The sequence below is a fragment of the Monopterus albus genome, unplaced genomic scaffold, assembly GCF_001952655.1.
Source record: "Monopterus albus unplaced genomic scaffold, M_albus_1.0 scaffold7.1, whole genome shotgun sequence".
NCBI lineage: Eukaryota > Metazoa > Chordata > Actinopteri > Synbranchiformes > Synbranchidae > Monopterus > Monopterus albus.
Window position 1 is genome coordinate 3,167,352 of NW_018127887.1, and position 17,040 is coordinate 3,184,391.

At 42.9% G+C, this 17,040-nt stretch overlaps 1 protein-coding gene across 1 annotated transcript in view; it reads right to left on the bottom strand.

Annotated features, from left to right (window-relative positions):
* Positions 1–17,040, bottom strand: part of plxnb2b (plexin b2b) — a 123,378-nt gene that overhangs the window by 105,461 nt on the left and 877 nt on the right.

Below are 17,040 nucleotides of genomic sequence, written 5' to 3' on the forward strand. Positions count from 1 at the left end.
ATCTGGAAGTGGAAAGGTAGATAAACAATGACGTGAGTCGCATCCCATCTCCTTACTAAAGCCTAAGCATTCATACACTTGCCACAATGCAAGAGCGCCATCACCGCTGTTTCAATGCTTGGCATGCCTGCAGCATGCCAAGCATTGTCATGGATTGGGTCTTATCAATCGTTGGCCAGATACTGAGCATACGCATGAGGCAAACAAAGGGAAGGGGAGAGAACAAAATGGAGAGGAGCTGCAAGCGACAATGAGAAACAAATGAGATGATGGCTGGGAGCCACCCGTCCACACCGGCACTATTTAATCTGGTCAAGTCTGCCCCAAAATCAAAGCCATCTCCTCCATTGAGCTGACAGAGGAAGGAATCACACAGCCAATCCCACACAAAAAGGAAGTTGCTGTGGGATTGAACAAGGGGATATGGGCTATGCAGCATTGTGCTATGCACGCACACTATTACAGCTGGGGAATTCTACTTTATTTAAAAAAGTCCATTTGCATTCACTCAGCTTGCAAGAAGAGCTTGAGGGCAACATTAGCTGCTGCTTGTGCTGCTTTTGAATTCCTCACCATATTTCTAGGCCCTTCTGGTGTGCAATATATTACAGAAGTTGTAGAAATATTTATTATCCCTTATAGGGAAATTTTCCTTGTAATACGTCAGAGCTAATGACAAAAACAATATCCATACAATACACAAAAGCTACAGCTGGAGAGACAGCTGGAGGGATGCTCCCTGTGGTTCCTGGACCTTTTAGGGCCATCCTGTCCTGAAATAGTGCTTAGCTAGACCTGAATAAGACTAGAGTGAGACATACAGTACAAAGGCCACAGCGGGGATGACACAAAAAATAGGGCTAGAATGAAGAAGCTTTGACAGCAAGAGGAGCTGCACCTGTGCACACCTCGGCCCTACTCAGTTTAGTTTGCCTCTTCAGAATCCCCACCCACTCAAACTATGCACAGCAGCTCTGCTCAGGTAACATTCACAGATGTGAAGGGATGGAGGGAAGAAGAGGGAGAAGGGAAAAAGGTTAACGGAGGGGAGGGTGTCTGTCAGCTTATATTGGGTCATCAGTGAAACTCTCCTGCCCTGATTAAAAACCATTGCAGTCAGGAGTGGGGAGGACAGGGACACTTTGAAGGAGGAGCCATTTACAATGGGTCTGTTTGCTCCAGAGGACCACTTACTAATGATGATCGAGGACATAACAAAACAGCCTTGGTTTCAAGGCAGGGCAACACCCCTGGAAGCACTCAAGGCCCTGGAAATTTGGGTCAGACACATGACATATTAATTCAATAATAGATGAAAAAGTGAAGAGAGAGCAAACAGGGAGTAAATGAAAGGACATGACAACTGACAGGGAGCCAAAATATCACATCACAGAAGATTTGTGTTTCAACATGTCTCAGAATGCAGGGGACACAACTACTTCTTTGTAACCAGCTTCAGAAAATAAAAAGAACATAATCATGTTAACTTGAGTTTGGCCAAATGAATGCATGATCCTTCAGCTGTATTCAGACCTTGATAAATACCCACTGTCTGGGCTCTTATTAAACACCAGAGAGAATGGTTGGTCCCTGTGCCAGGCAAAACTAATTAAAGCCAGGCAGATGTGCCTGGACAGTGGTGCACCACACACAACATTACACACTTGTCTCCATAGAAGTGAACATACAAGCATGCACAAGCGCGCGCACACACACGTGCACCACCTCTAAATAGGCTGTTAACCATGTCCACAGTGCAATCAGTGCCAGCTGACGAGCCGTCACCATGCTAACTAGACCGGGTGAACATGAATCAACAGCATCTCAGCTTCAATTTCTAACTTTGGGCTGCTTGACTTTGGAAACTTTGTCAGCCAGGCAGAGAAAAAGAACCTTTCCCCCTTGTGCCTTATTATCCTCCCCAACACCAGGCAACATGTTTCTTTTTTGTATTCCCTACCTTCTCTGCTGCAGGTGATGATGAGAGTTAGAGCTAACAGCAACCAATTAATCTTTCATGGTGCACGTGGTCTTGCTTTTGTTAGGTCTGCTCTGTGAAACTGTATGAGACTGCAGCTGTACAATAGAGGACTGGTGACACTTGCATCCTCCTCCTCTCCACTTTCCATTCTCAAACAGCTGGGCTTTTTTTGAAAAGCTATCATTATAGCAGCCTACAGGCATGAGAGCTGCTCTCCAAATCAGTGATGGAAGCCCGGCTAACCAAGTCAGAGCTAGAGATGAGAATGCATTGGGGATGTGAGTATGTGGAGAGGTGGGGGTGCCTGATGGCTATTAGATGATACAACACAGAACTGCAAATCTGTGCACACATACAGAAGTGCATGACATGAAGCAATACGAGCACCCATATTTAATCTTCATTTAGGCTGTCGGTCTCATCCCCTTGTAATCACACCTGTCTTAGGTCATACATACACCAGTGGCCCTCTCACAGTCTCTCAAATACACATACACACAGTGGTGACTGATCACCCATCTGGCGCAGCCATTCGCAGATCTGGATGACAAAGCACCCATGCCCACAAATATAGGCTAATGCCCTTCTCAACAAAAGGCTTAGGCTGCATTACAGCAAAACAGACAGGTCTGCAGAGGTGGAGGGGGAGGGGTTATGACCTGGCTCAGACAAGCATTGACAGGGGAGGAAGCAAGTGACATCCCAGATAAGGGTGATTTACTTAGGCTAGCTGCTAGTTGCTACATGGAGCTGACAAGTCTTTATATGCATTTGATTTCAACTGCAGCTCCCCAAGTCAAGGGCGAGGACAGGGCAGAGCCAAAATAGTAGAAAAAGCCATTTCAATATGACTAGGATGATTTGTGAGATGAAAAATCCAGTGCAGTTTACCCAGAGGGCTTTGCTGAAACCTTCTTGTCGCTAAACATTAGGCGCGTTAGCAGTGACAGGTGCTAGCCACCATCTCTCATAGCAGCCCATGGGGTAGGGGTTATCCTCCAAATACCTCAACCACTATGGAAAAGTGTTCTCCTAGCAGAAGCTGGCTGGCATGATCCAGGTAAGTCTCCAAGTTGGGAGGGGTGCCTGATGCATCCAAAGCCAGGCTCAGAACGTGTGATAAGGCTGGATCAGGGCCAGGAGCCATTAATGAGCAATGCATCTAACACAACAGGCAGAACCCAAATTTTTCAAAGGCATAGGGATATTAACAGAGCTGTGGTGAAGAGTGCTAGGCAGCTGTTTCATTCAGGCCCTCTGATAACAAGCCGCTGTCTAGATTGGCCACTGCAAACAGAGCAGGAGACCGCAAGGCGGCACGAATACAAATCACTTCTTTGATAGCCTACACTTAGCTAAGCACAAAGTAGTGCACTGGCATTCTTTCATTCATTTCTTAGCTGATCAAACCTCTTGTGGTTCAGTGTGTGCTGCTATAAAGACTTTTAATGTACTGGTGTGCATTTAGATTAATGTGCATCCTTACAAAGGAGCTTATGACAGCATGGTTAATAAGCAGAAAACACTACCTATCAGGAAGAGCCAGCAGCATGAACAGACAAAGATCTAGCTAATGGTCCTAGCCATATCATTTACTGTACCCCTAGCCAGACACAGGATTTCACACTGGCTCCAAAGACAGAGGATGAAGGGACACTTTCATTACTCAATAGATAACATCCTAAGAATACTGTCTAAAGGAAGTATCCCTAGTATGTTCTATGTGAATACAATGAATAAGCAAAGAACTAGCACATCAATTATGAGTCTGGGAAATGAAAAACTGGGGTAATTTAATTCTCTTTTTCTACTTAGTGCATAGATAAACTTACCAAACAAAGCTATGTGACTAATAAGTGGAAACACAGCCGCTTAACCCCGACAGCACAGGCCTTTTATTTTGTTTTGAGTTTTGCAGAAAATGTTGGCAATGTTACTCTCATTTCAATTATAAATCAGCGGAACAAAAAGCAATTTAAAACACTGGTGGGAAACCATCTGTCTGTGAGTGGTGCCTGATCTTAACAATCAGTCACAGATTGAAGTGGACTATGCCCTGCTGGCCCACATATCACATACTGACCATTGCAATCATCAAAAACAACAAGCCTTTACATCTGTGACTGTGGCTCAGTCCCATTAAAAACCCATCACACCCACTACTGCCATGCTACGCTTACTGCACACAAAACCCATTGCCATAATTGGTTTCACTGCACCCTATACTAACTCTGGATGGGCCAAACGGCAAGTGCAAACACTAACTGGAAAACAACCAAACTCTTGTCATGTCTCAGTGACAGTCAAGCCTGACAATTTCCAAATATGTGAAGAAGTGAAAATGTGTTGTTTCAATCAGACATTAAAGAAATCATGGAAAAGAGATGAAGTGAAACAACATACTGTTCACTGTCTGCTCCAGGAGGTTAGGGGTGGTGACAGTGAGACTGTGCGCTGATGGCACACCTCCAGATTCCAGAACACACACTCAGTAACCTCTCACAAACAGACAGGAACGTGTGGCTGTGAGGTGGATCTACTGTTTCACAGTGACTGCACAGAGGACCACAACCATGTCATTACCCCTGCCAGTGAAGAAGAGGAACCCCTGAGGCTGGTATTCAGAGACTCGCAGGAGACACAAGAAGGTGTTTGACAAGGAAACAAACATAAACAAAAAGCAAGGAAAAGAGAATGTGTATGAAACAATACAGTGCTGTGCAGTGTAAGACACCAAAACTAAATTAAGGAAGCTTTAAAAAAAAAAAAAAAAGCGCCAAAAAGAGCAGGTATACTAGCACAGTTTTTCAAGATCCTTGGCAGGTAAGTTGTACCAAGCATCTCTGGGAACTTGCCACAGTTCTTCTGTGGATTTAGGCTGTTTTATTGTCTTCTGCCTTGTCATATAATCCCAGACTGACTCTGGGTTTCTCAAAATAGGAAATCACTTCTTACTGGCCAAAAATCCCCAGAGTGATGATCAACATTGTTAACATAGGAAATAACTAAAAATAGGAGAGCATCAAAGTTGTCCCAACTCGTTAGAAGTTGCCAGGAGATGGCGTTCAAGCAGAAATGTGAGCACCAAAACTGTGAGAGGAGAGATGTTCTGCTAACACTTAATGACACCAAGCTCATTAAAATACTGTCTGGACATTAATTGAGCAGTTTTTGTAGCAGATCTTGTGTGGGATGCAACTGTTCTATCAACAAGAAGAACACACAATGTCTCTACAGAAACCAATGTCACTGCATCTTGAGGTGTTTTATCAACAGGGAAAATGCAGCTTTGCACCAGTGATCAGACTTTTGTTACTCTTACAGATCCACAGGCTCTTACAGCAGACTTCTTCAGTTCAGCATGAATCAATGAAACAAAAGCTTGGATCTGCTAGTCACTGATGGACATCCTGAGGGTGGAGCTTGGTTGCCCCGAGCACCAATAAGAATGCTTGGTTGAATTGAAAATGCTATCACAGCATGTATGAATGAGAACAACTACATGATCTTTGATTTAGTGGCTAAACAGTCCAGATCCACATACAATTCAAGAGTCCTCAGTATGAGCCCATCCTTTCTCCTTGCTAAAAGTATGAGTGAGAGGTGTAAAAACATACTGTAACTTTTACATCCTACTCTGATGTAGGAGTGTTTTAGTCCTTGGTTAACTTTCAGCACGATTGCTAGGACTGATTTTGAGACAGCTGATAAATATAGGCCCAAGACTCTGGGGCGGGGGGAGTAATGCCATCTGTTGCAGGCCTCCTTGTTCTTCTCATCTCTGAAGATAGTTCCTTCTGACTCCGGCTATATGTTTGGGGTTGTTATTCGGCAGAATGAATTTGGACCTATCACATACCTTCCTAATGGTGTCAATGTGATGGATGGGAATCTAAAAAGTAAAGTGCCTATAACCTTTACATATTGCTGTATGTGTACGCCATCGAGCCTCAGCTCTGGTTTGAATGAACAAGGACTGTGCCTGGACTGGGATAGGACAGAGAAAATGTTAGTAGGTTGCCAAGGCTCTCTGAATGAAAACACACTGCCCTCTGTCTTCAACAGAACCCACTTAAAAACAGACTTGCAACCTCATAATTCCAGGAAAGGGGGTATATAAAAAAAAAAAAAAAAAAGAAATTGCAAAGAGCAACAGACAGGAGGGGATGTTATTTATGGAAAACAGTATGAGTTTTTAGCAAAAAGTAACTAATTATCACCAGCAAGAAACAATAGAAACACACAATCAGTCATAATTGTTTCTTGGTGTGACATGACTGCAGATAAAAGGAAAACTATAATTGATATTCTGAACTGACTTTTGTTAATTAAAGCACTGATTATTCTGCTAAACCGAGTTCGACAAGCAGTGGCACAGTACTGCCCTTTAGGAAAGGCACTTGCACAGTGTTAAACTGAATTCCTTTGAGGCAAAAAAGCTGTTGTCCAGAGATCAGGACAGCCAATGATATGTAAACAAACACAAAAATGGGAGTGTGGTTTGCATACAAGAAAATCTCTAAACCAAGCACTTTTATTTGTTTTCTAAATGTCAGGCTTTATTAATTGATTGAGCCTGAGAGGGACAGAGACTGGAAAAGGAGAGAGACTATTGTGATTTCATCCCTTCCTGCTCCTGCTCTCAGGGGAAATTGATGCCAAAACCTTAAACCAACAGACATATTAAAAAAAAAAAAAAACTAATTCTGTAGAGCAGCAAAAATAAGACTCAAAAATGATCTAAATCCTCACGTAGGAAAAGTTTACACAAAAAAGTGCCCTGTAATTATAACAGCATATCGGTGGACTGAAGGGTTTAGGGATTAGAAAGGTTGGACACTGAACAAAAGGGGACCTTGGCTTACTGAGAGCAGTCTGGGCATATAGGGGAAGTAGTTGAGGACAGTACACTTAATGGAAGTGACAGTCAGCACATATGCACTAGTGTGATCCATCCAAAAATGCTCCAGCCACTTCCTCCTCTGCTGGGCCCAGAAAAGAATAGGAAAAAGAAAACCCTTCCCCCTTACTGATTGCGTGCAATACACCATAACATGCTGGGAGAGAGGAAGGGGTGGAGTGCAGGGACTGAGAAGACAGGGAGTGCTGCCAGTGCCTAGTTTTAGATAGCATGGTTATCAGCAAGAAAAGGAGAGAGAGAAACAAAGAGAAAGTTTATTGGCATTGTTTTATCTGGAAAGACATTAAACTGAGAGGCACACAGGGGACCAGACGGCAAGAGTAAAGAGAAAGGCCATACGGAAGAAAAGGAGAAACTGTCCAAAGTCAGGCAACCTTCAGAAGAGCCTGTCTCTCTAACCCAGTCTGTCTCTCTCTCTCTCTCTCGCACACACACACACACACACACACACACATACACTTTGCCCTTGGCTGAAAGTCATCCCTGGTTCATGGTTACTGGCTCTGATAGGAGTCCAAGCCCTGGAACAAGTCACTAACGACCCAGAAAGCGGCTTGTCGGGCTATTGGTGCAGCTTGATATGCAGCGAGAGAGGCTGTCACTGGGATGGAAACTGAATGTGGCCTTTGATAAAACACTCAAAGAGGGATAAAAACAGAACTGGAAGTAGGCAGCCCATTAGACCATGAGACAAAGTAGAGGAGATACAGAAGGCCAGATGATGAGAACTGGAGGTAAAACCGTGGCCCGGTGTGCTGTCCTTGACCTGTCAGACCCTGTCAGATGGGGCTGAGGCCTGCGGTAAGAAACAGTGTTGAGCGTATTACCCCCCAGGTGTGGGCTGGAGAGAGATGAGAGGCATGTTGATGAGGTGACCCACCCCCTGCACTGCCACCGCCAAACACAACACCCAGGCACCCTGGCGGAGCCCACTAATCACAAGACTCAAATGCTGACCTCTCCACAGGCTCTGTACCTTTTAATGAGATCCATGCCTTTGATTTGTCTGGCTGCCTGGAGGGAGAGACAGATCATGGTTAAGCTCACACACACACACACACACACACACGTCAATGCTGCCAACTGTAGATGGACACAAAGATAGAAGAGATGTACACATTTGAAATAATGAAAGCCCCATAGTCCACAATGGCCAAGGGCTCTCATGCATGTACACACACGCACGCACAGGGAAAGCGGGTACACAGCTGGGGACTGAAACAAGCACTGTATGAGAATTAAGTAGCCCACAAATCAGCAGACAGACATAAGGTGAGTCCAGCACAAGGACAGAATACCCAGCATTTGGAGAAGGCCAAGGGAGGAGCAGGCAAGGCTGGATCCAGCCATGCTTCCTCACACACACTGAACTGAATTACTGATCAGCCCACGGATTGTGTTATGAGGAATGCATGGATCCATGTCTGGGTTGTCCGGCCCCCTTAGGCTGATAGACAGACTGTGTGTGGACTCATTGTAAATGTATAAATTTGTGTACTATATTTGTGTGCGTGTATGTGCTAGGGAACCCTAGAGGAAGCAGGCTACTCTCATCGAAGTCCAAATTATTTTCTGTGGGCAGAGTGGGCAGTGTAAGCTCACACTTAGACAAGACAGAGCAAACACTGAATCGATCAAGCTGGCTGGCGTGATGCATACAGAAGGAAGGCCTCACCCTTGCTGCGCTGAGAGGGCTTTAACTGCTCACACACAGAGTGGCTTTTTCACTGGCTCTCAGGCAACAGCACAATCTTCAGCTCTTAATACCAATGGAAAGAGAGGAAATGGGATTTTTATTTGTCTGAGCTCCACGGGTGGTATGCTGTTGCTAATAATGCACTGAAATACAAGGCCTTGCTTAGCTTGGGTTCCGTTACCGACAACAGGTCCAGTAAACATGAGTATGCCATTAGACAAAGATAGGACTGTAGTCTGCCATGAGGCTGTGGCACCTATATGTAAAAGGCCACTTCTACCCAGAAGCCTTTCATCAGTTCTTCAGTCATGACCCACAGCATGAGGAACTGAACAGCGTGACAGAACCAGTTTTTTTCCTAGGCTTAACCTAGTTATTGCAAAACAAAACAAATTCTGTCTGGAGCCAAGTCATGCTGCATTATGCCCAAGTTTCACAGACAAAGGACACATCATCACTGGCTTCTCAAATGCTACCTTTCTGATAAATTTAGATTTAGTGTAGGGTGGCATGGTACGGGAGCACAAATATTCCAAGGACACTATGGCTACTATGTGGTAAGGCCTAACAAAGATTCCATGGTTCTCAGCTCTGCAGAAGTAGATGAACTATCAAGTAACTTTAATCCAGTTTCCCATACAGAAAGAGACTTTTATCACATGTAAGAATCTTGTTGGGTTTTGGTGATTAAATTGTTTATATCTTATGTGCAGAACAGATGTACATTTTTCACATGTTGCTCAAGAGGACAGTGTTTTATTTTCAAGTTGGAAGGTGGAGAGCAACATAAAACCAAGCAGGACCAAGATGTGAGTACATTCTTTCCATTACCCAAAGAGCAGAACAACTCCACATGACTAAGTCGACACCAGACACAGTGGAATGCGTGATGACATCCTGACGGCAGACAAAAACAGGGACTGGAAGTGAAACAGAACAGAACCTGGTTAAAAATAAAAACATGTCTAAGGGAGGAGGAGGAGAGACCTGTCAGTGCAAGCACACTGCAGATCTCAACAGGGAGGACTACACAGGGATGTTAATGGTGGTATGGGGCGGTGGATAAATGGCTACTCTGGCCTGGTCATGCCACCATTCAGCACCAGTCCATCGGTTAACAAGTGACACCACACTGACATGGCCTCCTACACCCCACTTTCCATCCATCTGTTAAGGGAATGCTGCACACATACTCCATATCCAGCTAAAACATAATGAGAATAGAAGGGGAAAACGTCTCCTGGTAGACATGTGCGAGATCTTGGGATCCAATCTAGCAATGTGTTTTCAGAAAATGTACTAGTGAGCAGCATTAAGTTGTTCACTGTGTGGTGAGGAAGGTCTTGGTAGTGAGGTTCTCTAATCCTAGAAGCAAATCTGCTCCAGCTAATGGCTGTAATTAAAGAGCCTGGCTCCACGGAGGGATCAATGACGTGAGATCAGCTCAGACAGGACGCAGAACAGACGTAGCTACAGCAGAGGGAGGCGACCACAAAGCTAAGTTTAAAAACTTACAGCCTGAACAAATGGGAGGCTAAGTGGTACGTTAGCATGTGATATGAGGGCCTGTAAATATTTAGGCATTTTTACATGGGCATGTAGGTGTGACTCTGATGTCATGTTCTAGGCCTATCATTTGCTTTATTTAGAGACTGAAAACCTAGTGCGGAGCAACTATAAACACATCTGTGAAAAGGGGAATACTGTGAAGCAGAGAGCCAAAGTACAAAAATAAATCATGCAGGAAGCTCAAATATCTGCATGACTATCACATGGTTGACCAACTACAGATGAGGAAGGAGTGAGAGGGAAGCAAAAACAATGCAAACGCTATGTCTTCATGATTTGCAGACACCAGCATAAAATATCCAACAACTTCCACTTCCCCTGAAACGGTTGACAGACAAAACCAAAATTGGGCAGCTTTCAGGTTGTCCAGATGAGTCAGTGAGGAACAGAGCATGTCATCAAGGCTGCATGAATAGGAGAGCGAGGCTGGGGGGCAAAGCCAGACACCCAAGATACAGAGCTGTGATGACACCTCCACAGATCTGCATTCCAGAAGACAGCTCTGAGCCCGAGGCAGGTTTGAAGCACCAGGATTAATATTCACGTAGACTACAGATACACTTAGTAAGAAAATATAAAGAAGAAAGTTGGTGAGAAAAATATTTACCAGAAAAAAAGTAATGGAACAGAAGAGAACAGAAAAACAGACTATGTTTTGCTGACAACAGAAACTGAGTATGCTCAGACATGGAAACCTTACTTTGACACTGCTCCAGCTCTAAGGTCATGGTTGGCCGATCAGACATAGCTAACATTCCTGTTGATCGCCGCCAAGCCACAGAGGTGTACACTTCTACAGGTCTGCATTTAATCCACCACAATCCTCCAACTCAAAAAGGTCAATGCCAAAGTAAAGGCCTGACTCACACTAATGTTCTCCATGAGCATGCTTTCCAAGAAAGTTTGCAACAAAGTGTGACAAAGTTCACTACCAGACTACATTATCTTCTGTTTCATATTTGTCGTTTATACCTATTTTCCTGGGGATTTTTTATTGCAGGTTTGTTTTGAGCTATTCTTTTTCTCTGCTGAGTCTTTCTGTTGCTGCACTGGTGGCTAATTTCCCCATGGTGAATCAATTAAATAAAAAAACATTTCAAACCATTAGTACTGTCTTAGAAAATTTCACCTCAGACATTAATAACCATAAATATTAGTGCCTGGTGGTCACTACAAAATGTCAGTTCCTAGGGTTATGAGAGTATCTTAACTAGTGCTGAGAATACTGCCACAGTAACACAGTCTGTCAGTTTACGGACGAGAAGAACCAGAGCCAGTGGCATTTAACTAGAATCTCAGCAATTTTAACAACTGTTATATGAAAAGATTTTAATAGGTCCCTTTTGGATCAGTCACTGAAAGGCCATGATACCCACCTCATTTAGACGGGGACACGATACCAACAAAGAAATGATTTAATTTTCATAATACCATCTCATTGTGACCCCTAATGAAGTCAGACAACCTTGCCTATATAATGTGTTATCCCAGTAAGATAATAAAGACTGTGAGCTGGGGACTGTAGATGAGGGAAGTACACATATAAACTGACAGTGTTTGCATAATGTGCTACTGGATGTCAGTTACCTGAAAACTCTCTGCTTCGTAATTTAATTTCCTTCATTCATCATGAGATTTAATTTTAAAGATATAATGACCAAGTGCAACAGAGTGTTAAAGAAGGCCCGTGAGTTTCACACTGGCAGTCACAGGTATGTATGAAGGACATCTCCTTTTTCCAATATGAATGCTTCCCTGACTTCACATTTTGATTGAAACAGACAACCAAGAGACAAATACCCAAACTCCAGCAGTGCTGCCACCCCCGTGTCCACTTCCAGCTGCCAGCAGATTTCAGCAGATGCCAGCGATAATGACGGCATGTTTCCTCCAATTCTAATATTGCTATTTTAGAATTACATTCTGCCTTCAAATTTTATTGTACTGGTTTTAAATGGTAGTAAAATGCAATTCTGAGGGGTTTTATTACACTTTAGTGGTCAAATCCAAAGTAAAAATAATCTAAATAGGCAAAATAAAAAATAAAATAAAAATCTACATTTGGTTTTTCCACAACACAAAAATAAGGCACAAATCCAACACTCCAGTTAAGATTTGATATAATAGATTATATATTTATTTATTTATTTATTTATATAGATATACACATTATGGAAGTTGCATTTTTTTATGCAAGAACAAGTGAACAGAGGTCAAACTATATTTTATATTTAAGAAGTGACTACAACAAAAGTTAGTACACCCTTCATTGGGAAAATTCCATTCTATTATTTTTTTTTCAGTATTTTGTATGTCTGCCTTTTATTTTTGATGACAGATTCAATCCTTTTAGGCAGAAATAATGCCAGTCTTGTACAAATCTTCTTCACACCTCATTCTTTTCAGCTGATTCTTGATGCTCTACCATCCACTTTAAAATACTCCAAAGATGTCCTATTGGATTCAAGCCAAGGGGATGGCCAGCTCTTGTGTGATTTGAGATCATTATCATGCTGGAAAATTCCTTTCCTGTCAAGCTCTTTGAGACCGGGAGTCGTCTTGTCATTCAGTAATATACAAACTTCTATTTATGGCGCCATAACTTCTCCTGTCCTACACATTCTGCACTCATGCGGCCCTATATCAGCGCACTGTCACCTCCATATTTCACAGTCAACATTATGTAGTCACTGTCATAGTCTTGGTCAGGTCCACACCAAACAGTTTATTTGGTTTCATCTGCCCAAAGAATGTGCTGCCCGAAAGGGTTCATTTCATGTCCTTTGGCAAAGTAGCCTACTGAAGCTCTTGTACCCTCTCTAATCTTCATGAAATCTCAGTTGGGGTTCTTACTGGTTCTGGAAACTCATTATCATATGGAGCCTTACTGCATTACACACAACTCAGGCCTAAAATGGAGAAAGCTCACATTTTTATAACCTTGTTCGTGCAGTCAGCCTCAACAGGAGATGACTGGTGGAGTCACTTTTGCTGCACTGATGCTGTACTTTGGGGCACATGTTTCACTGTAGTCTTACCTGTTTGTTTTAAATTATGCATAAGCTCAAGTACTTTACACTTTAACTAAAAAAAATGTTATTTTAAGATACTATTCGAAATGATTTAAGATTTAGTTTACTGCATCATTTTGTATGCTGTGAATTATCTCTAAAGACATCATTTATATTAAAGTTGTTCTGAGTCATACTCTGCAAACGAGTTAGTTCCTAAATTCATGAGGACAATTTCTCTCTTTTATAACGTTACACTTGCAGAAACCATCCCTCTGTCTTCACTTAGCCACATTATCTCTCTTTTGCTCTCTCATGTTTTTATATGACCTTCATCTCCAGCTGCTGCCAGTGCACTGACCCTTCATGCATCTGTCACCCACTAGTGCAGGCTGAGACTCACGCTCGGTACTTCATAATTAATTGCCCAGTGTGCATGACAAGATTTTTTTTTAAAGCCAATATTCAGTGGTCACTATCACATTAATATAAACCAGCTGAACATCACATTAGCAGTAAAACAGAGGTGATAATTAAAAATGATCGTGGTGGGAGTAAATTGGTCAGTTTGAGGATTAACTGTGAAATGACTCAAGTGGATAAAAATGAATTGCACCCTCTGGTGCCTTAGCTAAGATTAAATGGCACTCAATGTGGATCAACTTCTCAATCAAGAACAAAACGTGCAGTGAAAATGCATTACAGGTGGAATAAGTGCCTCTACCCAGTTTCCATTATTCCTCAGCCACTATAAGCTTAAATCCATTTCAAACCTAAATCTCTCTGAGAAAGATATATCAGCAAGCTGCCAAATCCAGCACAGGCACCTTCAATTTGCACAGAAACGAAGCGTAGCCTCATCTTCGATATGTTAAATTCTCAAAGATCTGTGAGTTGTCTTTTCATCATAAAAAGAGAGAGCCGGACTAAACATTACACTGATTGAAACAGGCATGACCGACTTCCCTCAGACGTGTTTAAATAGATAGCATTTTGATAGCAATACATACCAGACTGAATTATCAAAGCAAAAAATAAATTAGCTTCATGCTCTCTTTTCTCCTGCCAGTACAAGCCTAGAGAAGAAAACATCTGACTACAATTTCCCAAGACAGGAACCAAGGTGACCCCTCACCCTCATCTTTGCTGATAGGTTTTCAGATTCAGTCTTTGTGCCAGGCTAAAATGCCTGGCTGGGTGTGAACATTTACCAGTGGCCTGAGCAGGCAGGCTGGTTGACATGCCTCCAGTGCACAGGTAGCATCAAAAGCCTCTGTGTCAGCTTGTCAGTTCAGCTGCCATTGGGAAGTGGGTGAGGGGAGGGAGGCTGGGGCAGACGTCTGTATTGTGTATCAATCACTGGTGCTCTGTCCTCAGCTATGCAATTTCAATGCCACAGACAACAAACACCACTGCACTTCCCAAAATGCCATTTGAACAGCAATTGAGATCATGTTTTTCCAACAGTACCTCTCTAAACCTCATACCACATCAACAGTCTCCCTCACTGCTTTTTTAATATTTGTATATCTCAGTTCACATGCAGAACATCCTGCCAAGAACCTATCAACTGAGCAATTAAGGTAGCTCCCTCCCCATGTGAATCATTTATCCCTTTCAGGAGTGTGAGCATGTTTATAATATTCATCGTGTTCCACTTACTCATGCTGCAAGCAATGAGAAGAGTCACAGTGGTTAAAGGTAAAAGTGAGGACAGAAAAAAAAAAAAAACAAAACAGTGTGGAGCAGTAGTGGGAAAAACTAACACGAGCCGGCAGCGGCATGGAGAAGAAGAAAGCAAGCTACGACAGGTGGAGTGTGTGGTGGTTGTTTGTGGGCATAGGATGAAAGACTGTGTGGGTTGAGAAAATGCAAAGTTTGTTTCAGAGGTTTCAGAATTTGACCACAGTCGCCAGGTTAAACCCTGGATTGCAGTGGAGTTGGTGGGGGATACAAAAGCAGAACCAAGCTGAGGGCATGAACTAGCATGATCACACATCATAAGCCTGCTACACATGAGCTTTGTTATCTCTAATTTCAAGCACAGAGGGCAAAAGTGTTGAGTGGAAAGTGCGGCAAGGATTTGGTGTGTGAAGTGCAAACAACAAGAGCAAGGGGTCCAGAAAGGAAAGCTGTTGAGGGGACAGATTAGGACAAGGCCACGAAGTCCAAGGGCAAGGGTGGTAGCTCTAAAACCTGATAGAGATAAGATCGGAAATCCACCATTGCATGATGTCCCTTCATCATAGGATAATCTTTGGACACAAAAAATACTAGCCAATCTCCAATAAGAAGGAAGTCTCTACTCCCTGGACTGATCAAATGCATAATCCAAAGCTGACACGCCCTTCACGCATCTGCCCATGCTCCCCTGAAGCTTACAGTATGTGTACTTTAGATAAGCAAGGGAACAAGGTAATGCATATGGGTCTTTACCCTGTGTGCCACACCTATATTATGACAGATACATTTACAAAGTCTATTGTGAGTAGTGGAAATGTTGGTCAAACAGTACATAACAGTTTTTTAAAGTGAAAATAGGTCTAACGGATCAAGCAATGTAATAATGATTCCGACTACACCCAGTTCTAGAAGAGACGACAACAAAATAAAAGATTACCAAGTCATTTTAGATGAGCTGCTTCAGATGAACGGATGTTTGTTTAGTGTTGTTTTTCTGCTTGTAGGCTACAGACAGGAGGCATAGGATTGCTTGATGTTTACAGGGATTATGGTTTTATTTTCAAAATGAAAATGACAGGAGTCCGTAATCCAATGCAAAGGAAACAAAAGACACTGGGAATGGGTTCAAATTCATTTGACCTAAAAAAAAAATTGTAACAACCTCAGAAATGCTGTGCATGCTTACAGGAGACACCATGATTTAAACTGAGAAAATCTGTAGAAATAAAAAAGAAAGGATGAATTTAACCTAACCAAACCATGTATGCTCTTAACAGCTGAGTGATCTCTGGCCAATGATTCACTAGCTCTATTTCTCCGTTGGTCAGAGTCTATTTTACTGGATCTAAAAATACTGAGTGGGCTCACCACAAAGTTTCCAGAGCAAGCGGCCTATTACCAAATAAATAATAACAGAAAAGGGCTTGTGGCAATGTCTGCCTTGTTTGTTATTTCTTTGCTTCACTTATTTTACAGGGCATGCATTTACATTTGGAGTTTTGGCACTGTTCTGCAGATTTCTCACACACTAACATGACCTGAATGAGAAATTTCTCTTATTCACTTGCCCTGAAAAGAGCATCTGAAGAAGTGTGGTACGCTTGTCTTTTCACCCTTGTGGAGAGCAGGAGAAAACATTTATCACCACTCTCCTCTGCGCAGATAAGGTGTCTCTATTTATTCAGAGTGGAAGAGATAAACCCTGAATGAAGCATTGTGGGGCAGTGAGAGAGATGGTGGAAGGAAGGAAAGTACAAGGGAAGCAGCCTGGTTTTCAATTGCTCGTGTGCAGATGACATCTATGGGAAACATTCCCTGCTAGGTCAGGAGACTGGAGGTTGAATCCCAACGCCTTTCCATCCACCACTACTACCACCTGCCATCGCCTTCCTGTCTCCACGTGTCGTCTGCCTGCACTAATCTATTCCCACTAGGAGTCTGCTTGTATAATGTTGTTTAATGGGAATAATCCCCAGGAGATTGGGCATCCTATGTCCAGTAGGTCTGCACACAAGGGGGTGAAAGATGGCAGGAGGGGGAGACTAAAAGGACGATTTAGAAAAACAAGGGAGTACAGTGGTCAGTTGGGGGCCGCACCAGGAACTGAGAGATACAGACTGACAGAACTACACAGGAGACTCAACAGGGCCATGAATAGTGCTTCTGTCTCTCTGTTCTC